The following is a 25,571-nucleotide window of genomic DNA, read 5'->3' as shown; positions in this document are numbered from 1 at the left end:
ATCCCAAATACTGTGGCTTAACAATAAGTTGCATTTTTCATTCCTGCAGAGTGTAATGTAGCAAGGTTCTGGTTGGATAGTTCCCTGGGCAGCTCTCTACCAGCACTGACTCAGGAAGCCTGGCCCCTTCCACTTGAGAAGGCTGCTATCTGCAACACATAGTCTCCAAGGTTGCCATGGAAGAGGCAAAGTGAGCCGGACACAGCATAACTGCTCCCAGCTGCCTTGGCCTTAAAATGACACATCAGTCAGTTCTTGCATTCATCTGTGAGAACATGGTCACATGACCCTGCACAGATGCAAGGGGGCTGGGCAAGGCAATTTAGATGTATGGCTAGGAAAAGGAAACAGATTTGCAGCCACCTGGCCAGCCTCAGACACACAAACCCCACTCAAATCTAACACACAGCCAGAATGGCTCAAAGGGTCTACTCGAGTTAGACAAACATTGAGTTGGAAGCAGCCGGGTCCTAAGAGGTGATCTGGTTCCACCATCTACTAAGAAAAGGGAAAAATGAATAGAATGGAAGGGGATCACTCCTGATATAGGGCACCAGGGATTTTACTAAGTACTTACAAAATTAATAAAGTGTTTCACACACACACACACACAACATCAGTGTGATGGTTTGAATGAAAATGTCCCCCACGGGCTCCAAGTACTTGGACATTTTGTTCCCAGTTGGTGGTGCTGTTTTGGGAGGTCTTAGAAGGTGTGGCCATGCTGGAGGAAGCATGTCACTGCAGATGGGCTTATAGAGTTCTTAAGCCTTGCTGTACCCCCAACCACTCTCTGCTTCCTGTGCCTGCTTGAAGATGTGAGAGCTTAGCTTCTGCTCCTCCTCCAGCCACCTCAGCTGCCATGCCTCGCCGCCATGAAGAACTCTTGCCCCTTTGAAACCATAAGCTAAATAAACCCTTCCTTTTATAAATTCCCTTGGTCATGGTGTTTCTACCTCAGCAACAGAAAAGTAACTAATACAATCAGACACCCCATCGTAACCACCATTTTGTCAAATTTTGCTCACACCATGCATGAGCTAGTAGATATGCAGTATTATCAGCAGATGGCCTGAGTTCAGATTCTAGCTTTATCTATTAGTAGGCTGGGCAACCAAGTCAGTTCTCTAAGCTCTAGTTTACATATCTACCTGTTCAAAATTCTAGACAGGCATTAAATTCCCCCTCTCTTTTCATTATTCCTACTGCAGATCAGCAACATCGGGTTTCCTAGAGGGACTTAACCTTCTGAGGGTCCCAAGAATACATTTTCCAATTTTTTTGTGTGTGTTTGGGGCACTGTAGCTGAAAATTTTCTACAAAAATATCTATACAAGTTCTAAGGGTAAGAGGTGGTATCAGGGCTGAAGAAGTGGCTCAGCAGTTAAGAACACTGGTTGTTCTTGCAGAAGACCTGGGTTCGAATTCCAGCACCCACATGGCAGCTAACAACTGTCCATTACTCCAGTCCCAGGGGATCTGACAACCTCTTCTGTCCTCCATGGGCATTGCACAACACAGGTGTACTTATCTATATGCAGGCAATACACATATACACATAAAATAAAAATAATAAAATATTCTTTAAAAAAAGAGGTGGAGCCAGGCATGGTGGCGCACGCCTTTAATCCCAGCACTTGGGAGGCAGAGGCAGGTGGATCTCTGTGAGTTCAAGGCCAGCCTGGTTTACATAGTGAGTTCCAGGACAGCTGGGGCTACAGGGAGGCCCTGTTTCAAAAAGACAAAAAAAAAAAAGAGGTGGTGTCGCTGTAGTCTCTGTATAGAGGTGAATTAACATTCATGTATGTAGCAGACATTTTACTCCCAGAATGCACTTTGCAGATTCCGTCATCATGGCTTCTGCTAAAGTTTGGTGACCATGAGATGATGAAAGTACAAATAACAAGGGTCAACAGAGTGCTCAGCCACACACAGAACATCTAGATCATATCCTCTCCCCACAAGGTTTAGGGACCATTGTGGAAGAGGGAATGGAAAGATTGTTAGAGCCAGAGATCAGAAAAGAATGGAGTAAAACAATGTCTTCCAGATATGACAGGAACACCACACTAATGAGCTTGTAGCAGCTATGCTTGCCTGCACAAGACCTTCAGAAGATCAAGCCAATCAGCATTCAAGGAAAGAGGGGATGTTAGGGTTCCAAACAGCAGCAGTTTCCCCGCTCCCCAACAGGGACCTCACCTCGAACTTTGAAGTCAAGGGAAACAAACTCTGCTGAGAAGCAGCCTGCCTTTCCTCTGATCTCCAAAGATATAAGATAAGCAGATTCTACCTGATAACCAGAGATTTAGGAAGTTGTTTATCATAACAGCTTTTCTCTTATCTTAAGAGGGAAAAAGTAAACACTTCCAGACCCTAATCCTACCTGCTTTTCCTGCTTCCCCCTCCCTGATTTCTCCCTCAAACATTCCCCCTTCTACACCCTAAAGCCCCCATATATAAAGTCCCAACTCACAGCCCGTGGGCTGACATCTTTCCTTTCCCTGACATCTTTCTCTACCCTTCACTGACATCTTTCCCTTCCCTGACATCTTTCCCTTCCCTGCCCTTCCCTGACATCTTTCCCTTCCCTGCCCTTCCCTGACATCTTTCCCTTCCCTTCCCTGACATCTTTCCCTTCCCCGAGGGAAAGGTGCCCCGTGCGAAATAAGGCTGTATCCCGCTGAGAATTCCATCTGTGCCTCGGTGCCTTCCTCCACCCGCTCTTGCCAACATTTTTATCTATCAGGGGAGAGGGGCTCACTAAATAGGAGTCTGTCTATGTATAGTGAGATATGGGAATACCACAGAAATGGTTCCATCTACTGCAGCGCCCATGGAGTTAGTGTGAGCACCTGCTAATGAGTGGTAGTCCATCTAGCGGATCAGAATCAAAATGGGACACTGATCCACTGGAGCTTGTAAGCGTTCACATGTACAGTACTCCCACTTCTACAAGCGACAGATCCTTTTTACTGTCAATAATGATGAGGACGTGGTTTTCTTTGGATTATGTTTTATTTCTATGAGTGTGAGGAAGATAATACAGATAAGCAAAAACAACAAATTCAGTGCAATCACTTAAAAAAAAAAAGCTTGCTGGGTGTGGTAACTCCCGCCTTAGTCCCAACACTTGGGAAGCAGAGGGAAAATTAAGACTAGCTTGGTCCCAGGAAGCAGAGAAAACAGGATACAGGAAGGATCCAGGGCAGGACATGTCCCCCCACCCCCAGAGTGCCCTACTTTCTCTAATAAGGCCCCACCTCCTATCCTTTCCGTGGCCCTATAATGTCATCATTACATGAATCCATCAGATTAATCATTAGATTTTGACTTCCAACACCCCCAACAGTCACCTCGTTGTTTAATTCATTAGGTCAAAACCCTCAGGATCTAAGTGACCCTGGAAACACCCTCACAGATACACCCAGAGGTGTACCTCACTATTTCCTGGACATTTCTTAGTCCAATAAAATTAACAACCCAAATCAACCTTTACCCTGAACTAAGGTAAAAATGGAGGGTGAAGACCAATTGACTTCTCTCTAAGACTCACAGGATTATCACCTCCTCCTGGGAAGCAGTAGCCCTGTTTGGAGAAGAATTCTAGATCCTTCACCTACTGAAAAACCTCAACTTGCATTTTTACTTATTTATTTACTATTTTATTTTCTGCATATGCGTGTTAGGCCTGCATGTGTATAAGTGCACCATGTTATGCAATGCCTGCAGAGGACAGAAGAGGTCATCAGATCCCCTGGAACTGAACTTAGAGACAGTTTTTTTCCACCACATGGGTACTGGGATTCGAACCCAGGTCTTCCGTAAGAACAGAAGTACTTTTAACCACTCTCCATCTCTCAACTTGCATTTTTAAGAGACCCTAATCTATAGGCCTCCGGGCTATAAATACTGTGACTAAAGCTTTGAGGAAATCATCTGATACCAAGCTCCTGTGTCCTTTTCAGAGACATTAAGCTTTTTCAGAGCCAAGGCCTTACTTAACCACTTTCAGTGGGGCCAGACAGAAAACTAACTTGGCTTCCAACACCCCAAACAGCCACCTCAGTGCTACACACTGCAGAAGCTTCTCCACCCAGGGGAGCCTCCAACTTCAGGATGGTTCTTCCCTTCCTTAACTCATCAAAACATATCTGTCGCATGGCTCATTCCCTCAGATCTTTGCCAAGCACTCAGTCAGCCAACCAACTTGATAATGTGATTCATGACTGCCTGTGATAACATTTCCCAAATAACACATGTTCCTTTTCACAGAGGCCTCTTTGAGATAAATGACCTGCCTCAAACCAGACAAGGACATGTGGAAATTGTGCTAAGTCTTTAAAGTCCCATCCTGGGTTCAGCTTTGGCTGGAGGTATGCTTACCACAGAGCCTGGCATCAGGTCATAGGGCAGGTGGTAATCCCTCAAGGAATGTGGCTGTAGAGACTGCTTAACTCCTACAGCACTGCCTCATCCCTCTGGGGAGGGGGAAGGCATTAGAATGGTAAGACTGTCATGATTTTGTGCATTTGCTTACCAGGCTATATAAAAGGTCACTACAATATATATTTTTAAAATTTTGTGTGAAAATCTTGAGTTGAGATTTTTATTTTATCTATTTACAATGTTTAGAGACATTGGGGTTTTGTCTTCCTAACTCCAGTTTTTAAAGCACTTCATGTTTGTGTTTCCTTTGACTGAACTTCACAGTCTGATCCGTGAAAGTGTGTCTGAAGTGTGGGAAGCCCAGGCAGAAAGGAAGCATGTTCATCCCCTGCAGTTTACTCTAATACTCTAACTCCAGCTTTCAAAATGTGTATCGCAATGTGACTGTGGTGATGGCAGAGATTTCTGTTCAGAATCCAGTTGATTAGTTATAATTCCGGGCTCACTGAAACATATTTAAGGGCACACTTCCAAGACAAACTCACCACACCCTCCCACGGCCCCAAACTTTAGTGATTTGAATCCTAAAATAGATTAACACACACCTCACTGATGCCTCATTTCAGCTTCAGGCACCCTGGATCTTCCTTGTACTTCATAAATACTCAAACTTGGAAGACCTGAGAAACAGACCTACTTAAATCTCCATTAAGCTAGCCAGCAAGGGCACTAGAGAGAGCACCATGAGCTGGGGTCACATCAGAGAAACGGTCTCTAAACAGAAGGAACCCCTGTTTTGTCCAGTTTAGGAGGAATGGGCTCAATACCTGTTGAACCATCTGCCCACTGCATCCCAAGTCAGCTCAGTAGTAGACAGAGGCCAGCTAGGGAGTCAGGAAGCCTAGGATCCTGCAGAGAATCACACACAGTATGACCTATAATGACTGTCAGAGTCTGTGTTCCTCCGCTTTACAGATGAGGTGGGGCGAGGAGAATTTGGCTTCCATCCGGCTCAGCCTTTCCACTGCTGGGAGGTGGCAAGGGGGAGGTTTTCTGTTCCAAGAAACAGATGAAGGGTTGGATCCTCTCCCTAAAATACATGCAGAGACCCAAAATGTCACATAGAGTTGATGACCTGAGATCAGCTTAAACTCCCATCAGTAAGGTACCCTTGAAACTAAACTTCCTCTTCTTAGTACAATGACAATGAAATGGGTGATCTTTTTTTCAAAATCTGATAGTCACTCTTGAATTCTTTTACCTCTACCCCACCCCCATATCTAGCTCCCTGATTTCTTGTCAGCACTAAAAGGGCTTCCACTGTCTCCCACCCCACCTACAGCTCATAAGAGCTTCCCACTCTGGTGTCCTGAAACCCATTGCCAGCTCTGCCCAACAGCTTCCCTGGCCCTTCGTGAAAAGGCTCCTGCATGTGTTCGCCACCAAGCCTCACCTCCTGCTTTCTTTCCCTTGTGTTTGCCAAATGAATTCCATATCAAGACTCCCCTCTGCCTGGACTAGAATTTCCCGTGGCTTCAAGATCTCAGTTCCAATGCTCCTTTTCTGGAGAAGCCCCACTGTGCTCACTGGCTTGCCCATCCTGTCATGGCGGTACGATGGTTAATTTTATCAATCTGATTGGAGTAAGAAACATCTAGATCAGTACAGCACACCTCCAGATGTATCTGTGAAGATGTTTCCAGAGAAAATGAGGATTCTGATCTAATGAGTGAATTCATCTCTTGGTGGATATGATGGCATTATCAGGAGGAGGTAGACAGCAGGAGGTAGAGCCTAGATGAACAAAGTAGGCTATCAGGGGCATCTTCTTGAGGATTGTATTTCCCTGGACCTTTCCTGTATTCTTTTTCTCTGTCTTCTGTTTGCCATGATGTGAACTACGCTGATGTGCCATATCCCCACCATAATGATCTGTGTTCTCTAAAACTGTGAGCCAAAATAAACCTTCCCTCCTTTAAGTTGCTTTTCTTTGGGGTCGTGGTCATGCCAAAGCCAATGCTGGTGTCTTCACAGTCTTTGTCATTGACTAAAATGATCCTGGTCCTTTACCCTTTACCTCATCTGTCTCCCCTTCCTCCCCTCATCCACATCAAATGTGAGTTCTGCCAGATACCTTGGGGCCTTGCCTGTCTTGTGAATTCTGTATCCTGGTCATGAGAACGGCTTACTATATATTTATTGAATTAAATTATTTCATTGATGCTGTGTAATAAAGCAAACAGAATGACTCCTTTTCAAAAATATTTAAATTGATCTTCAAGAAGACATCATTAGAATGCCAATAAATTCCTAGAATATTATCCCTAGACTATTCCTATAGATTTAACTGTGTTTATTCCTCTGAGTTTTCCCACCAGTTTTATTCAGGGCCTTCCCTGGAGGTTTCAAACAGAACCAGAGCATATCTACAGAGGCGGCAGGGCAGTCATTATGCCAAGACAGAGGACTTAGGGGTGTGGGTTCCATAAGAAGATACCACTCCCACTGTCTTGCTTAACAGCCTCAGGGAGGCATGTTCTCCTCAGCCTCAATGTTGAAGTCCTTCTCTGTAAAACGGAAGTGACAAATTCTTTCACAGAACTGTGTTTGGTAAGGCTGCAAGGCGCTCTCTCCAACAATAAACTAGAAAGGAGATGGCACCTCCTTCCTTTGCGTGGAAGGAGTTTGCTGATAAGAAAGATTAAGCTACAGGCATTTTGGAAACAGGGAGGCTGTGCCAGGGATCTGTGTACTATGTAGAAGTCACACTGTGATTTCAGATTTTAAGGGAAAAGAGGATAAGTGTATTAGTTACCATTCTATGTCTGTGATAAAATAAAATGACCAAAATCAACTTGAGGAAGATTTGATTTTGACATATGAATCCGCAGGGCTAGATGTCCACAAAGGCAGGGGAAGTGCAGTGGCAGGATCAGGAATCTGAAGGATCACATTGCCACTGCATACAAGCAACAGGAAAAACAAGGAGGAAATGGGATGAGACTATAAACCCCTGAAGCCCACCCCCAGTGACATACTTCCTCCAGGCCCTAAAAGTTCCATAGCCTCCCCAAGCAGGGCCACCAACTAGGGACCAAATGGGGGACATTTCACATTCAAACCACAATATTTTTTTAATATTTTATTATTTTTATCTTATGTGTATGAGTGTATTGCCTGAACCGGTGTAAGAGCACCCGTGTTGTGAAATGCCCACAGAGGTCAGAAGAGGGAGCCAGATTCCCTAGAACTGGAGTTACAGACAGTTGTTGGCTGCCATGTAGGTGCTAAGAACCAAACCCTGGTCTTCTGCAAAAGCAGCCAGAATTAAACACTGAGCCATCTCCCTAGCACCAAAACTACAATATTAAGTGAGACAAAAAGGCATGTAGTAATATCCTGAATAAAGTGAAGGTAGCATAAAAGGTCATCTAAAGCCTGTGACGTCAGGGGCACACGCAAAACAGCCACCGCACGTTGCAAAGTGTATAGGAAGGAGAGAGCTGGGCATGAACAGAAGCAGGCATGGGGAAATTGGGGAACTGTAAAGGAGACGGCACCACCCTCCTTTGGGTAGAAGGTGAGCTCTTGTAGGAGAGAAGTCGTCCAGTACTTCACATATAAGTGCTGTCGAACACAAATCTCTCTGCAGTCTTCAAGGGGTGGTGGAGGCTGGGCTGCTCCTTTTAGGGGCTCCAGACAGCCTCGGAGACACTCCTGGAATATTTTTGTTCATAGAAGGTCTCAGAGGGCCCATGTGACAAGAGATTCAGTGGGAGATACATAAGCACTAAACTCAGAAAGACTATTTTCAGGAAACTTAATTTAGAACATCCATGTCCGTGACACAGCACAACTGGGCTGTCTCTGAGAGGACTCCAGAACTGATGGCTTCAAATGGAGGTGGCAGCCTTGGGAGACAGTCTTAGAGATGAAGTTTCATCAGGCCACCCACGCAATGGAGTACTAAGCAGTTACAAAAAAAGGATGACTTGGGGGCTGGGAAGATGGCTCAGTCAGTAGAGCACCTATCAACGCAAGCACAAGGACCTGATTTCAGATCCCCAGAAACCATGTAGAATGCAGAAACCACTGCTCTCTGCCTTATTTTTTTCTTCAGGAACACAGGGAAGCAGAGGCTTTCAGGCCACTGGAAGCTTACTCATGTGAACTTGTGGCAATGGTGGCATCGTGCTCAAGGCCCATGTCTCTTCAATCAAGTGAGGGCCCATCGTGGAGTGAGGGGAATGGGTGGTGGGCCGGCCATAGCCTGAGAACTATTGGCAACCGATTACTACTGGGTGAGAGAGACGAGATCTTCCTTAAGAGCTCTAGATAGGCTGACTAGACTCCAATCCATAAACTTGCCCGGAAGGACATCTGGATGCAAATTCATGACCATGCATGAGGTCCAGTTAGGGGACTGGGAGCATGGATGGGGGAGGGGGGTCTAAATTTAATTAGGAACAATTATATGAAATACACAAAAATGATAAAATATATTTAAAAATCTATTGCCTTTTATTTATTTATTTTGTTTGCATAGGAGGGGATTGTGCCATGGTGTGGGTGTGGAGGTCAGAGGACAACTTTCAGGAGTTGTTTCTCTCCTACCATGTAGGTTCTGGGGATCAAATTCAGTTTGTCAGGCTCGGCGGCAGGTGCCTTTACTTGCTGAGCCATTTGTCATCTGTCCACCTTATTTTTTGAGACAAGGTCTCTCACTGAACCTGGAGTCTACCAATTGGCTAGACTGGCTGGCTAGCAAGTCCCTAGGATTCTCTCATGTCTGCCTCCCCAAGTGCTGGAGTTACAGGTTGTACTGCCAAGTTGACCTGGATTCATCTAAGATTTCTCATCAAGATGCTAGTCCTTTTTCCTGACTTCCGATAAGGGTTAAACATGCTGATGTGGGCAAAGTGTGTGAGACAATGTGTGGCCCATGGGAAGAACCCAATGAAGGCCAGCTTGCACCTGTTCCTGCTCTCCCTTCCTACACACCTCCACGTTATCACAGGCAATGATCTCAAAGGAGGTTTGACACAGGAATTTATAGGAGGAAGTGTGGCCTGAACAACCTGCGCATGCGCGCTGCAAACGCACCAAAAACACCCGGCTGAGTCTAACCTGTATTCTGCCAAAGGACATGGAGATGGCTGACACAAGATGGCTCTACGGAGAGGGCCAATGAGGATCAGACACTATCCAAGAAAGCCTACTGGGGCCCATGGGACACCGGGAGGGGGGATATAAGGGAGCCCCATGTCCGCAATAAACGAGTCTGCAGCTGCTCGCACTGCCTGCTTCTCACCTGACTCCTGGTGTCTGTATCGTGACTCCACGCCAACTCTACCCCTGCCCAGAGGGTCCCAGGACATCCGCAACAGGAATTACTACATTCTAAGGTATACATTTCTATGCTTTTTCTTATTACAAGGAGCACGTAATTTTATATGTGGGAAAAAATAATAAAGTTCCTTTTAAAATTCGTGTCAGCTTCCTGATAGGAATGTAGCTCAGTGCTAGAGTACTTGCCTAGTGTGAACAAGGCCCTGGGTTTGATCTTCAGCAGTACATACACCAAAAAGCAAATAAATAAGATAAAATAAAATCAGGATCCTATTAGGTCCTTCTAACTACAGAATACCTCTCAAATTCCTATAAATAGCAAAATTCCATGCAAACAGCTGAAGTAAATGAGGACTGGTATGTGGAGGGGGTATAGATAGAGCTGGAGGTGCAGAACAGATTAAAAAATAAATGTCCCAAGGCCTTGGAGAGAGCTGGATCCAGGGACAGATGGTGTAGGACACAGGGGACAAGACATCAGCCTGGTCCTTGTCACCCCCTCCGCCCAGCCCCTGTGAGGAAAGACAACAGCTGCATTGGCTCACATGATCAGACATGCAGCAGAACCTCCGTGTCCCAGGTCCGACTCCACACACCCCTTCTTCTGGACTAAGAGAACATTTACTGTTAGATGGACATTGATAGTCCCATAGCCCTGATGGGACTAGAACAGGGGTAGAGGTGCAGAAAGAGGGAAGAAAAGAAAATTCCCAGCAGGAGTCTATTTGACATCCTTTCTGTCCCACAAAGAAATTGAGAATGTCTGAAAAGTTTTGAGAGCCTTCAGACAAGAGATACTGTGTTTGTGGTGAACACTAGACCTATGAGAAATCTCTCCTTTGGGGAGAATTGAGCAAATTCTCTTAATCCAATAAACTCATTCTTTTCTCCTTGACCTCCCAATCCATTCAGGTTACTGCAACCTATGAGGCAAAAAATATCAGAGGTACAAGAGGGCGGCTGTGCCTCAGTGTAGGGAGTCTCACGGATGTATGGGGCCACAGGAATCAGCGCTAATGCCACTTAGTGACCAAGGTGCACAATCCACAACCTAACTCAGGGAACTACTTCCCTCTTTGCTGTGTCCTTGTAAAACTAGTTATAAACACAGGATAGGCCCAGGTCCAAGACAAACTCTATACCTCATACAATGATGCTGAAGATAAAAACTACCATTCAACTGGAAATTATGCCGCATTTAGTAGAAACATTATCTCTAATTAGCGTAATTATCTAATGAACACTAAAAGAGGAAAAACTAATTACAGGCATCACAAGCTGTCTGGGTTGGAAGGAATCTCACAGGTCAGTATAAATACTTATCTCCTCACCTTTTCCAACTAATTGGCACAGGAGTCCCCTTTATCATGTCCATAGCAAGGGTCTACATCTCCAACTGAAGCACTACCTGCCATCCCAGGACAAAGAGGGTTCTCAAGAAATCTTGACTCAAGTAGAACCAAAATTGGCTTCCTGATAATTTCTACCGATTGGCACAGAATCTGCCCAAATCTTGCCACTGGACCATCAGAAACAAACCCACTTCTGCACACATGCCTTCCCCGGTCGAAGTTAGCAGGCTTCTGCTCAGGCACGGATACGCTCTTTTGCCCTTGCAACAGCTCCACCACACACCTCTTCCTCTGGGAGAAGAGAATGCTGGTTTTGTTGTATTATGGGGTGGGCAGCACCGTGCTCATTGAAAGACACCCTCTTCTTCAGTCCCAAGGATGACAACTGGTTCCTCTTTGAAGCTGGAAAGCCAAAGAAGTGATCTCATGACACAGTCTGCCCAATGAGATATAAGGGAAGCCTGCTAAGACACTTCTGGAAAGGCTCTTACTTCCTGATAAAGTGAATGTGTTTGAGAAGATACCCCAGTGTCTGTCTTCTACTTCTCCTTACCTTGAATATGGTTGTATGTGAAGGTGATGCTTAGAGCTAGAACCGTCACCTTGGTGCTGTGAGGTAATGAGCTTATGGATGAGTAGCCAAGATGCCAAGCAAGCAGAACATAAATCCAGAAGAAGCTGGGGCCTCAGATGATGTCATTAAGCCACTGTTGTTTACCCTGGGGTGGTTGGACATCTTGCTCTATGACATAATTGGGTTTCTAATCATCTAACCATTTCGTAAATTATAATGTATATATATTAGCAGAGAACTCATCAGACCTACAGATGTCTAGTCTCCCAGGCTTTTGGGCTGGGCTCTTTCTCTCCTTTCGGCCTTCATGCTTAGATCTGAGTGCTGGGCTTTGTATTGATCTGTTATGCTCCAGGTTACCTGGCACGACCTGACTTCCTTGGCTGTAAACATTGCTTTGACTCATTATTCTTTCATCCCATTAGCTCTTCTCTGAGCCCTGTGACAGCCCAGAAATGTGATCAACATGCTTTCAATGTAACACAGTAAAAAACAGGGGGGGGGGAGTTGGAGGGCTCAGGGGAACCAACCCACAACTGAATAAGACAGCAACCAGAGATTAAATGCAAACACAATCCTAGTAGTTGGTCCAACATTGTTAACAGCCCTCCAAGTGTCCAAAAATACACCAAGTTCAGACCCATTTTAATGGAACCTTTTCTGGAACTAATACCAATAGAAGGCAGGGTTCTGTCCCACAGGAGCTAAACAAGTGGAGGAGGAAATAGTAAAGGGAAGTCAACATGTCCCATGATTCACTATTATGACATGCATCGGTCTCTGTCCTATAACAAAAGCTTGTTAGGTCATGTGCAACAAAACACAAGCTGAAAAGGACTCCTGGGGATTTAAGAGCTTTGCTCTGAAGAAAACTGCATTTTTATAGAATGCAGGCATTTGTTGGATAACAATAGAACATTATTGGAACTTACAAAGCAAAGCGCCTAATGATAAAAAATTTTATTCTAGACATAATAAGCAGAGCCACCTCCCAAAAATAGCCCTAAACAGTATCTATGACTCCCAGGATGTGGGAAATAAAGAAAAGAAGCAAATGCTGGGAACGTAATCAGAATTGCTTCTTTGCACTGCCTAAAATATGATTTTTTTTCCATCTGAGCTACCACATTCAATTCCATCTCCAGTACCCACCACACTTCAGCACTTGGCAACTATTACCACTACCAGCTCCACCAACACCACTGTCATCAGTGCCACTATTGCCACCAACAGTAACTATACATTAACCACCAGGAACAACCCCACCACTGCGAATCCACCATCATTAATACTATGACTACAGCAAAAATCATGGCCACCAACATCACTACTGAGAGTACTATTGCCCCACTGGTCAGGAAAATTTGTTATCCTCCTCAAGTACTGGCCTGGGTTCTGAAGAAGACAGTATCTGGGTTACAGCTTCAGATGTGTTAACTGGTGACCCTGAACAAGTCACTTTCTTTGCATCTCAAATCAATGGATGCATGTTGAATGACTGGACTGATCTTAAAGTCAAGAGAAATACAAAATGTGCTGTGAGGCAAATGAGCTATTGGTGTCCATCTCCAGAGAGCCAGACACTTGACAGAACTGTCTCCTACCATCATGCCTCTCTATTCCTCTAGGGTTGGTATTTTAAACAGGAACCATGAAGTCACCTGAAAATGTGCACAGAAAAGTGTGTGTCTCCACAAAGAGCATTTGCAGCTTTTAAGCCTGTTCTCAAAGTGGGCCCTATTCATAAAAACACCCAGAACCATTTTGCTGTTGTTCTGGCTTTGCTTTTGGGGACAGATGGTCTCAAACCATGTAGGATGACCTTAAATTCCCCATCCTCCTGCCTCCACTTACCAAGTGCTAGGGTTACATTCCTGTGCTGTAACACCTCGAGTAAGAACTGCTCTTCGGTGTTAGCATGATGACGAAAACTTAGACTTCTAGGCTTTCCTTCTCAGGGAGGAATTTTTCTTTTAAATTTTAAAAATTCATCATAGGAGAGAGGAGACGTGTGCCAGGTGGGCATGTGGAAGTCAGAGAGCAACTCAGTAGAGTCAGATCTCTTCCACCTTCACATGGGATCTAGAGATTGAACTCAGGTCCCCAGGCTTGCATGGTCAGGCAGCAAGTGTCTTTTTTGGGTGAGCCATATTGCTGACCATGAACATGATTTTTTTAAAGATAGGGTTTTATTATGTAGCCCTGGATGGTCCGGAACTCACTTTGTAGACCAGGATGGCCTCAAATTCAGACACCCACCTACCTCTGCCTCCCAAGTGCTGGGATTAGTGTGCACCACTAAGTCCAACATGAACTTGATGGTGGCTGACAACTGTCTGTAACTCCAGATCCAGTGATCTGACGCCCTCCTCTGACCTCCATGGGCATTGGACACATGAGTGCACTTATATACATGAAGGTAAAACACTCAAACATGTAAAATAAAAAAGTAAATAAAATTTAATATATTTATTTTTTATTTTACGTGTGTAAGTATATTGCCCACCTGTATGTAAGTGCACTTGTGTTGTGCAATGTCCACAGAGGTCAGAAGAGGGCACTGGATCCCCATGTTAGCTGCCATGTGGGTGCTGGGAACTGAACCCAGGTCCTCTGCAAGAACACCCAGTGTTCTTAATTGCTGAGCCACCTCTCCAGCCTCCCTCCAAAAAAAAATATTTTAAGAGCCAACTTTGGGGTCTCTCTTTCTCTTTGTTGCCTCCCTACCAGGTAACCTCATAACTTATAAGAGAAGGCAGAATTCAGCCCTGTTTATGGTTCATGTGTGAGATGCATGTAAACACAACGTTGTTGGATGTTTTTATCTGTTTCTGTTGTGGAAACTGAGGCTCAGCAAGTCAGGGAATCAATCTTTGGAGCTCTGCGAACACAGTGGTAAGCACCCTGCCCATGTGCCCACTTTTGGGGAACCTGTGCATCTAAATTGGGGAACCAGAGGTGAGAAAGAGAACAGGAGGTCATTTCAGGACTAAATAAAAGTGGGGAAGAAAACAAATGGAAGAGCCTTGCCTACCCTTGTCCAGAGTCACACCACAGCTAGCGCAAGCAGCACCAGGTCTGTTCTGTGATCCACGCTGGCCCACCCCAGGGGATAATGGCCCGGCATTACATGGTGCTTCTCAAAGGCGCTTACCTGACATCTCCAACATGGCTACTCGGGAGAGTTAAAGTGATGTAAGATGCACAAGATAATGCCGAAAAGAAAACTGAATTTTAAAGTTTCTTAAACAAAATGCTTATAACAAATAACCATCTGAATGAAAATCTGATCCACACATTTACTTGAGATTCACCTTTCCTTAAGATACAGTATTATAGCCGTAGATGTTTAGTTCAAAGGTCATACAAAAGTCATCCTCAAAGCAAAAAAAAAAAAGGAAGAAAGGAAATGTCATCCAAATTACAGGATCTTCACACTGTGTAATTCTTTCCCAGAAAGATAGTTTTAATGTAAACTTCGGCCAGCAGCACAATAGCCTTGGACATTAATCATCGATATAAATCTGTGACAGTTTAGTAGGCTAAAATTGTATCTTACTTGGTGCTTTGATTTGCATTTGACTATTAATAAAGTTTCTAAAATTCATATTTGAAATAGTTTCTGCCTTTCAGCAGGGACTTTGTAACTCGGGTTGTCAGAGCATTCATAACAAGACAGGTGGCATCTATGTCTTAATTACTGTGCCATCAAATGAGCCCATACAACCTATCAGGAGACCAGCTTCTTTCTGAGAGAAACAGAAGGGTCATGTGGCTTCATTTCCAAATCAGAAAGTGTGAAATAGGAGCAGAGACATGTGGAGGAGTAGACGCTGACCTCCACTGCGACCTCCACGGTGGCCATAGTGACCTCTGGCGATGTGGCTCTTCACCGGCTCATCCTAGCTCCCATTTGAAAGCTCTGAAGCCTGTAAAGGTTCTAAGGAGAAAGAAACAAGAGGGGTGGGGAAGTGACTCAGTGGGTAAAGTGCTTGCTGCACAAGCATGAGGGCTGAGTTTGGATTCCAGCACCCACATTACCACATTATAAAATTAAAAAACAAACTGGGCACAGTGCGGTATCTCTGTAATTCCAGCAGTGTGGAGGCAGAAACAGGCAGACAGGCAGACCCTGGAGGTCACTGACTAGCCAGTCCAGCTGAATAGATGAGCTCCAGGTTCGCTGATTCAGTAAGAATCCTGGCTCAAAATGAAATGAGGGCCAGGGCTTCAGCAAGACCCCTAATGGTGACTTCTGGTCTCTGTGTCTAGGTGTGCACACACCCACAGTACCATGTACATACACTCCCCCGTACACATACCCTCAAACATTAAAAGAGAGAAACAAGAACACTTCCCCAAGCTTCTCTGTGCCTAACTGAATGTAGTAACACAATACCACTTTTCACTTGATAGACTTGGAAATTCATTTGGAAAACAGTAGTAACTACCTTGAGACATATTTATTATGAGTTTTCAGCACTACTCCAATGGGGGTACAGGGAGAAATTCTAAAATAACTACTTATAAAGCTTAAATGAATTTAATTAGACAGCCAAAAATGAAAAAAAAATCTAAATTATAAGCCATCATAGACATGATTAATTACATGTACTTTATGCAAAAAGCTCAGGAATGAAACCACCCCCTGGCTTTTCCCTCCCATATCCAGAAGGATACATTACCACCAGCAGGATCTCTCTTGGTGGGAGGCAGACACAGACCCAATGTCTGCAGTCAGTTTGAACAGAAAAGGGTCCACCTGCCCCTGTAGCCTGGAGACTACTCAGCCACCCCACCTTCCTAGGGCAGGTCCCGAGATCTCCTCGCATCTTTTTTCCCCAGATTATGAGCTTCCGCTGGCCAGGCCCAATCGTTCTTCATTCCATTATTCCCTAGGGACCCAGGACCCCCCCCCCATATTTCTATCTGTCCTGCCTGTCTGTTATTATAGCATGAGTTTAATAAATAAGCACGAGGAAATGAAAAAATACAAGCAAAGCGAGCCACACCGTAGGGAGGCCTGTGATGACAGGCAGGTCGCCATGTCAGAGTCAACGGGAAAAGCAGATTTTCAAACAATGCACAGATACGATAAGCCAATTGTTCATTTTTAAGATGTACATAAATGAAAAGGGAAAATTCAGAAAAGATGTTCTCACACACCAGCCTTTAAGAATGGGTAGAGGGCTGGAGAGATGGCTCGGCAGTTAAGAGCACTGACTGCTCTTACAGAGGACCCAGGTTCAGTTCCCAGCACCCACATGGCAGCCAACAACCGTCTCTAACTCCAGTTCTAGAGGATCCAGTGCCTTCTTCTGATCTCCATGGGCATGCACAGTATGGCTGCACTTACATACGGGCAGGCAATGCACTCATATGCATAAAAATAATTAATAAAATCTTTAAAGAATGGGGGAGAGAGATGGATGTAGACAAGCCCTGCTATGCTTCTTTCCTTTGGTTTGTGTGCACTAGGGCTGAAGGTCAGCTGGGAGATGAGGGCCTGTGTTTTGTATCACAGCAAGTGGGCAAGGAAGACGGCATTTGGGGAAAAGCCCTTTGCTTTTGTTTTTTCCCAGGGATTAATTTGCCCTGTTCAGCCTTGGTTACCTATTCCACAGGAATTGGTTAAGAATCTGTTGTGGGGTCAGCATGGTTCTGGGAAATTAGCTACACAGAGATCCTGGATCTCAAGGGGGTGTAATTTGTTAGAGAGAGTAGACATCATAGGAGACAAAGGCCCTGGTGTTTCAGGCAACAGCGGGGACCGGATGTATAACAATACGAAAACATGGTAAGAGTGCCAGGTAGGGCTGGGATACCTAAACGCAGGGGCCAGGGAAGGGCCCTGGACTAGGGGACCTGACAGACACAGGACCTCACAGGAGGGCATTGGAGGGAAGATCTTCTCTAGCACAGGGAACAGCCAGGACAAAGGCCCTGAGGTCAGATGTTCCATAAAGGCACAGAGCAAGGAGGTGGGTGAGGCAGGAAAAGACATAGACAGTTAGGGGAGACACTTGAAGCCAGGTCCCCCGGGGCCCTGTGGATTTGACTTGTTATTTTTCTTCTTTTCTATGTGTATGCATGTGCACATGGAGGTCAGAAAACAATCTCAAGTATAGCACCTTGGCTGTTATCCATCTTTCTTTGTTTTGGACACAGAGCCTCTCACTGGCCTGAAACTCACCAAGTAGGTTAGGGCGGTTGCTAGCAATGCCTGTCCTCAACTCCCCAGCCCTGGGATGACAAGTGGGTACCACCATAGCCAGCTCTTTATATGTGGATTAAGATCATGTCCTCATGCCTGCAAGGCAAGTACTTTACCAACTGAGCTATCTCCCCAGCCCAACTTCTGCTTTTTTTTAACAGCTTAGTTGAGATATAATTCATTTATCATACAATTCACCCATTTAAAATGTACAATCCAATGAGTTTTAGTAAACAGATTTGGACAACCATCCCCACAACCTAATTTAGAAACAGTTTCATTCCTTCTCACAAAAGCATACCCACCATTAGTATTCGGTCCCCACTTCCCCACCTCCAGTCCAGGCAATCACTAATCTACTTTCTGTCTCTGTGGATTTGCCTGTTCTGGGCATTTCATCTCTTTGGAATTACACAGTATGTCATCCTTGGTAAACAGCTTCTTTCTTTCCTCAGAACATGTTCAAAGTTCATCCTCACTGTGGCATGCATCAGGACCCTTCTTTTTTTATTGTCAAATAATGACCACTGTAGGAGATGCTACATTTTATTTAATCTAGTTACCTGTTAATAGATAAGAGCTGTCTCTGCTTCAGCTGTTATGAGCACTACTACTCAGAACATTTGTAAACAAGATTTTGTGTACATGTATCTTTTTTAATTTATTGAGGAATTGTCAAAACTTTTTTGGCTACACCACCTGGCCTTCCCACCAGCAGGTAAGACGACTCTGGTCCTCTGCACCCTCCCCACCTGCCTGTATTCTTTATCTAGCCAGCCTAGTGGGCATTAAGTCCTACCTTGCTTGGGATTTTATTTGTATTTCTCTGATGACTAGTGACGTTAAGCATCTTTTTGTGTGCTTATTGGCCATTTATACATATTCTTTAGAGAAAAGTTGATTCAAATACCTGCCCATTTAAAAAATTCACTTGTGTTTTTCATGATTTTTTTAAAGAGTTTATTCTGATTGCTTTGTTAAGAAAACACATACAAGGAGCACATGCTACTTTTGAAAACAAGAGAAAAAAGTAATCTTTTTTTTTTTTTTTAAAGAAACTGATCTTAGGGATGGGGAGAGGGCTCAGTCATTGAAGTGCTTGCCGCACAAGCAGGAAAACCTGACTTTGGATCCCTAGCACCCACATAAAAAGCTAGGTGCAACAGTGCACAGCTGTAATTCCAGCTCTAGAAAAGTGGAAACATAGATCCCTGGTCATCGGCCAGCCATCCTAGCCAAATTGAGCTTCAGTTTCAGTAAGAGAATCTGTCTCAAAAAATAAGGCAGAGGGTGACCAAGGAAGGAATCTGACATCAACCTTTGGTCTGTGCATGCACGTGCACATACATGCATGAAGACACACATATATGCACATACCCACATGAGCAAATATTATACCATATAGACTCTGTGTGTGTGTTGAAAGACTTGGATGCAGGCTCTGGCCCTGACCTTCACAATGCTTTGTGGTCTATCACTAATCTAGTATAGATTCTTGACCAGATGTAGGCTCAGAAAACCAGACCTCCTCTGAGCCTCAGTGTCCTAATCTCATTTAGGACAAAGGCAATGGATTACTCTAAATGAGGAAACTGGGGTGCATTGAGTTATATATCACTACAAGAGGCACAGAGGCAAGGTACCCACAGGGGCAGACAAGTCCACAGCAGAGAGAGATGGCTGCAGTTCCCTGTAGTCTTACACACTGATGACACTATGGGAACAAGGTTTGCTCACCAAGTACTTAAGATCAAAAGTCTTCTCAAATCTAAGAAGAGTTAATGGGATGGTGGTATATAATTTGCCATCATTTTAAATTAATATTGTTCTAGAATGAGATAGTAGACTGGACTCAACTGATCCTGAAAGAGGGTCATAGAATACAAGGGAAAACACAGATACCCAGGGTCTGTGAGAACTGAACATACAAACAGACATGAGGAGGAAACTAGATGAAAACAGACATGGTAGTTAGGTAAAGCTGCTGTAACAAAAGGGACAGCAACACAGTGTCACCTATTCGTTAGCTGCTGGGAAGGTGGGAAAGCCATCCAGATGGGCAGCCACACACAGCTGAAGCTCTACAGCTATGGAACGGCAAAGCAAAGCATGGCTTTGGAGGGTATCTTCCATATACAGCACCAAACCCAACTGGCCATAACTATGAGATGGGGTTATGGGTATTATTATTGTTGTTGTTGTTATTTTCTTCCTTACATAGATATCTGATGCTAGCTGAAATGTTCATATTTCCTTCAAGTACTGTACAAAACAACAGTTGTGGTAATAATCATAGATTCTAAAATTACATGGTCTAGATGTAAATCAGCTTCTCTGGGTGGCTTTAAACCATTGATTTTTCCTCACTGACCCTCTGTCGTTCATCCCCCACCCCCACACCCCTGCATCACAGGAATGGCAACAGAATCTGCTTCCCCCAGCAGTTTTGAGAATCAAAGACAAGACCTGCTACATGTTCTGGCAACAGTCACTGTGTGATGACAGTATTGGGTCTTATCTTGGCCTATTTGGCATTACCATAACAAACTATCTGTGGCTGGGTACTTTATACAGCAAAGAGATCTATTTGGTTCAGTCTGGGAGACTGAAAGACCAGGATTGAACAGCCCTATCTGTTTGGCATCAGATGGTGACTTGTAGCTCCATCACAGCATAGTGTATGGTGCCATAGAAGGAATGTTTTCCAGAGAGCAAGAGAGACGTCAACAGCAAAACTAGAAGCACAGTGGTTCTTTTCATTAAGAAAAGGAACTAATCCACACCTACCAGATCTGACCCACTCTCAAGACATGGCATTAATCCATTCCTGAGGGCAGAGCCCCCATGGCTTCATTACTAAAGGTTCCACCACCTCCACACAGCCATACCCAGCAGGCATCCTAGCATTAGCATACCTGTGATGGGGACTATTAGCACAAAGCCACCTGCACAGGCCCTTGGCGGTATTTATAGCATCACTCCCATGAGTTGTAGTCTCTTTCCTCTTTTCTGGCATATCTGGGCCTTAGCCCCTCTGATAAGTCCATTTATTCACTAAACAACAATGGCTCCCCCCTCTCAGCTCCCCACTGTCTTCATTGTGACTCCATCACATTTTCTCTTTCACCTTTTGCAGAGGTCCAAAGTTTGGGGAGCATCCATGGCTACAGCTTAGAGGTAGGCATGGAGACTGCCTCTCTGGTCCCTGAAGTTGCTTATGTATGATCTCTGGGATGGAGCAACACTCTTATAGCATCCCTGAGAAGTTCTGCAGAAGAGCTCCGCCTTCATCTGGTCTCCTTCCTGTGTCCCAGTCAGTAGGATGGAATCCAACGATCCCTGAGGCCCTCCGTCTCCCTCACCTTCCCTTACCAAACATGTATAAGCTTGGATGAGCACAAGTTGAGGAGCCTTTTTAAACAGCTCATTAAAACTATTAAGAGCTGAAAATTGACCTTGGGAAATGACTGTGTAGTAGCTTTATTAAATTGCTTGAGGGGAAAAAAAAGTTAGAAAGCCTGGCTATCTACTACTGATTTCTCAGGGCTCTCCATACAAGCTTCTAAATTTGGATCTCAAGAATTATTGAGCTTCTACTGGGGAAAAAATATATATTCTGAAGCCCTGCCAAAGTCCAGAGTAACTTTCCAGTTCTTTATCTTGGAGCCCTTGGGAAGGGACGAGGCCAGGGTTTTACTGCGGGAAGGAGGGTGGCTGTGGAGAAGTCTGTTGTTGAATTTGGTGTTGGGGAAGAGGTACGTGGCGGGACAGAGGACTCCCTGCTAAACTGGCTTCTTTCCTTAGCACCTTGGACTGAATGTGGAAATAGGAAGTGGAGGACAGAAAAAACACAAAACTCACCTGATAGTTTTAAGAAACAAAAGTTTCAGGGGCTAGAGCAATGGCTCAGCAGTTAAGAGCGCTGGCTGTTCTTACAGAGGACCCGGGTTCAATTCCCAGCACCCACATGGTGGTTAACATCCGTCCCTAACTCCAGTTCCAGGGGAATCCGATGCCTTCTTCTGACCTCCGCAGATGTTGCACAACCTGGGTGCATTTAAACACATGCAGGCAATACAGACATGCAGGCAATACACTCATACACTAAAATAAAAATAAAATATATTTTAAAAAAACAAAAGTTTCAAAATATATTTCAAAAATATGCCTCCACCTCTTTGGTATGGGTTCTAAAAGGGTTGGGTATTAGGCACTGGGCACTGATGGAAACCAGAAAACTGAGAACACAGAGTACTGGACAAAGCCCACATATGTGTAGGTATGTGGGTACGTGTTTGTGTGTCCATGCATACATGCATGTAGGGCCAGGGATGGCCTGGTCCAGAGTGGCAATGCTTAGGGTCCAAAAGGGTCCAGGGACAGACCTGCTCACCCAGAGCAGGGCAGGACTTTGCTCTTTGCTATCTCCTCCTAAGAACAGTGAAAAGAGCAACCTTTGGACTTCCTGATCTCTTCAGTTACTGCACTGTGTTTGCCAACCCAGATTCTCTCTACCTTTCCTGAGCACCTGCTGTGTGCCCAAGCATGGTGCTTACAATGGAGCCAGGTTCTTTGATATTCATACAATGTAATACTCCCAGCATCCCAAGGCAAAAGTGTAATTTCCTAGAGGAGACCAGATGGAAGGAAAGTAACTTGCCCCAAAACACAGAGCAATGAAGTGACAGTACCTGATGGAGTTTGGATCCAAAATGGTCCCCAAAAGTCACATGTTAAGGCACTAGGGGGAGCTGATACAACTTTTAGGGAGTTGGGGGAACCTATTTGGAGGAAGTAGGTCAGTGGGGAAATGCCCTTGAAGGTGCCACTCCCTCCCCAGCCACCATAGAGCTCTGCTCCAGCTCCTTTTCTTCTCACCACAGGCCCAGAAACAATGAAGCTAAGTGAGCATGGACAGAGACCTGTGAAACCAAGAGCCAAATAAATCCTGCATCCTTTAAGTCTCCAAGCTGTTTGTCACAGCAATGAAAAGCTGACCAACACAGTGCTGGCGCTTTTAGACTGTGAGGTATGTGTGGGGACAGGAAAGAGTTTATCATTTTCTTTCATTTATAGCCACCTTCCCTGTCTCCCTCAAAACCTGAAGGGCCAGCCTGGGCATGGATTCCCCTGTGTCCCAAGGGCTGAGGGCAGAAGATGGACAAACTGGCATTTGTGCCCTCAAGGTACTAAATGAAGCAAATGAAGGATCTTGTGTTTTTTAAATATTTATTTTTATTTTATGTGTAGGAGCATTACACCTGCATGTATGTAAGTGTACTTGTGTCATGCAATGCCCGCAGATGCCAGAAGAGGGCAGCGGATCCCATGGAACTGGAGTTATGGATAATTGTTACTGCCCTGTGGGTATTGGGATTCAAAACCCAGTCTTCTGCAAGAGCAGCCAGTGCTCTTAACTGCTGAGCCATTTCTCCAGCCCCAGGACCTTGGTTTTTCTTTTTTGTTTTGTTTTGTTTTTTTTTAATATTCAAACCAAACTGATTTCATGGAGGGCCCTGGTTAAATTCTCCAAAGGAAATGGACTAGTCACTTTGGGAGGTGCAGGCCCCAAGAGTCCCTGAGAAAGCCTGTGATTAAGTTTCTTCTTCTAAGGAATGGTCAGGGAAAGAGTTGCCACACTTGATGGGGTAATGTTTTAGGGCTAAGATTGGGTATTTTATATGGCTAGTAAAGTGTATCAAGCAATAGTCCAGCAGTCAAAAAGGGTCTGACAGAAGACACTGATGTGGAAGTCCGGATTTGATGGGTCCATGTTTCTGAAGCCCATTCTGGACTTATTTTTATCTCTTCTTTAAAAAAAAAATGGAAGGGGAAAAAATGTGTCTTTCGAATATATAAAAATAAGAGTAATAAATTCTGTGCTGAACTGTTCTCAGCTGCACACTGACCTTGACCCTGAGACCAACTATTTCCATCCAGGACTGGCCTGTATGTCCCTCCATTCGTCTTCAGAGCCCTGGAAAACCACTGGCACCAATGACTGGCATTGTCAGAAGTCTGGAAGCTGGTGCTGAGAAGGGAGAAGGAAGGCACCTGTGAGACGCTCCCTTGTGCTCACATCCGTGCTATCTTGTGGTTGGACAGCTTAGCCTGGCAGAGCAGCCCAGAAGCAATTTCTGAGGCTCACATATGGCCTTGCTTCCTTGCTGTGAGACCCTAGACAAGTTTACACATCCATTTTCATCTTTGGCTCCTCCCCCTAAAACAGTGTGATGGTACCGTCTTCCTCATAAGGCTGCTGGAGCCTTAAGTAAAATAAAACATGTGTTGAATGCAGTTGTCAATGTTATTATTTCCATTGTTCCTTTCCTCTACAGACTCAGAATCCTCCTTACACCCAATTGTCTTTTGAAACTTAATTTTAAAAAATGAACATTATAATGTACTTCCCATGCTGGTCTTCCAGAGTGGTAAACATCTTCAAGTTTGGCAATATAGTCTGAAGACTAGGTTGTGGGAGAATGGGCATCCCTAGCCACTGCCTGTGGGAATGCGAAAGGCTGCAAGTCTGTGGAAGAAAATCTGGCAGCAGCCTTTGCCCTTTGACCCAACACAATTACGTCCAGCACCTTCTCTAGATATACACTGGGAGAGTGCATCAGAAGGCACGAGACATGTTCAGTGACAACATATGGACCTTATTTGAGTCCAGATTTGAACAAATCAATTGTAAATACAAGACAGAGAAATGTAAACATGGATTGCTTTGACAATCCTAAGGAACTGCTGTTAATATTTTTAAATGTGATCATGGTGTTGTGGTTTTGTTTCTGTTTAAAGCTTCTTATCTCTTAGAGGTAACTGCTGAAATATTTATGAATGGAATACAATGTCAGGGATATTCTTAAAAATAGTCCAGGAAGAGGGAATGTGTGGGTGACATCACTTGGGGGTTTATTATAGCATCCTATTTTTGTATATGTGTGAACGTTCCCATAATCAAATTAGGACAGTACAGATAAACTGAAATCCTCCTAAGCCCACTTTATCCCCAGGGCTCTTCCCTCGCCCCAGTGAACTTCAGCTTTCAGTCTGCTCCGAACCCTTCCACACGTCCTCTGGGCATTCAAGTATTACACATGTACTCACAAGGGGTGGGGGATGGAACTTTTTTGAAGACTGCATTTTTCCCATTTACAGCGGTGATACCACCCTGCTGATTATCCTCCCTCAATTTTTCAGCCCTGTGTCTGGGAGAATCTCCATGTCAGCATACAGAGACCTCTGCTGCTTTGCCATCACTGTATGTATGCCATGGTGAGGTATGCTACATATTTACACACTCCCACAATGCAAAGCATTCACATTGTTCCCAACTAGTTCACTATAACCTCTGCTGCAGTGAACATCCTTGGATGTGCCTGCCCATGCACTACGGAACTTCTACAGGAGAGGGTATAAGTGTTGGTAGGATGATTCAGCTGAGTTTGGGTCTCTCTAGCACCCACATAAAATCCAGGAGTGGCAGTGTGCCTCTGTAGCCCTAGCACTGGAGGACTGGAGGGAACTGGAGACAGGAGGACCCTTAGAGATTATGGACCAGCTTGTATAGCTGAATTGGTGAACTCCAGATTCAATAAAAGACCCTGCCTCAAAAACTGGAGAGCAATAAAACACCTAACATCACACTCCGACCTCTACACGCACATGCATACACGTGCACACCCATGAA

This window comes from Nannospalax galili, unplaced genomic scaffold (genome assembly GCF_000622305.1).
Source record: "Nannospalax galili isolate Female #2095 unplaced genomic scaffold, S.galili_v1.0 scaffold485, whole genome shotgun sequence".
Classification (NCBI taxonomy): domain Eukaryota; kingdom Metazoa; phylum Chordata; class Mammalia; order Rodentia; family Spalacidae; genus Nannospalax; species Nannospalax galili.
The sequence above is the reverse complement of the archived record's forward strand: the minus strand, read 5'-3'. Positions refer to the sequence as shown.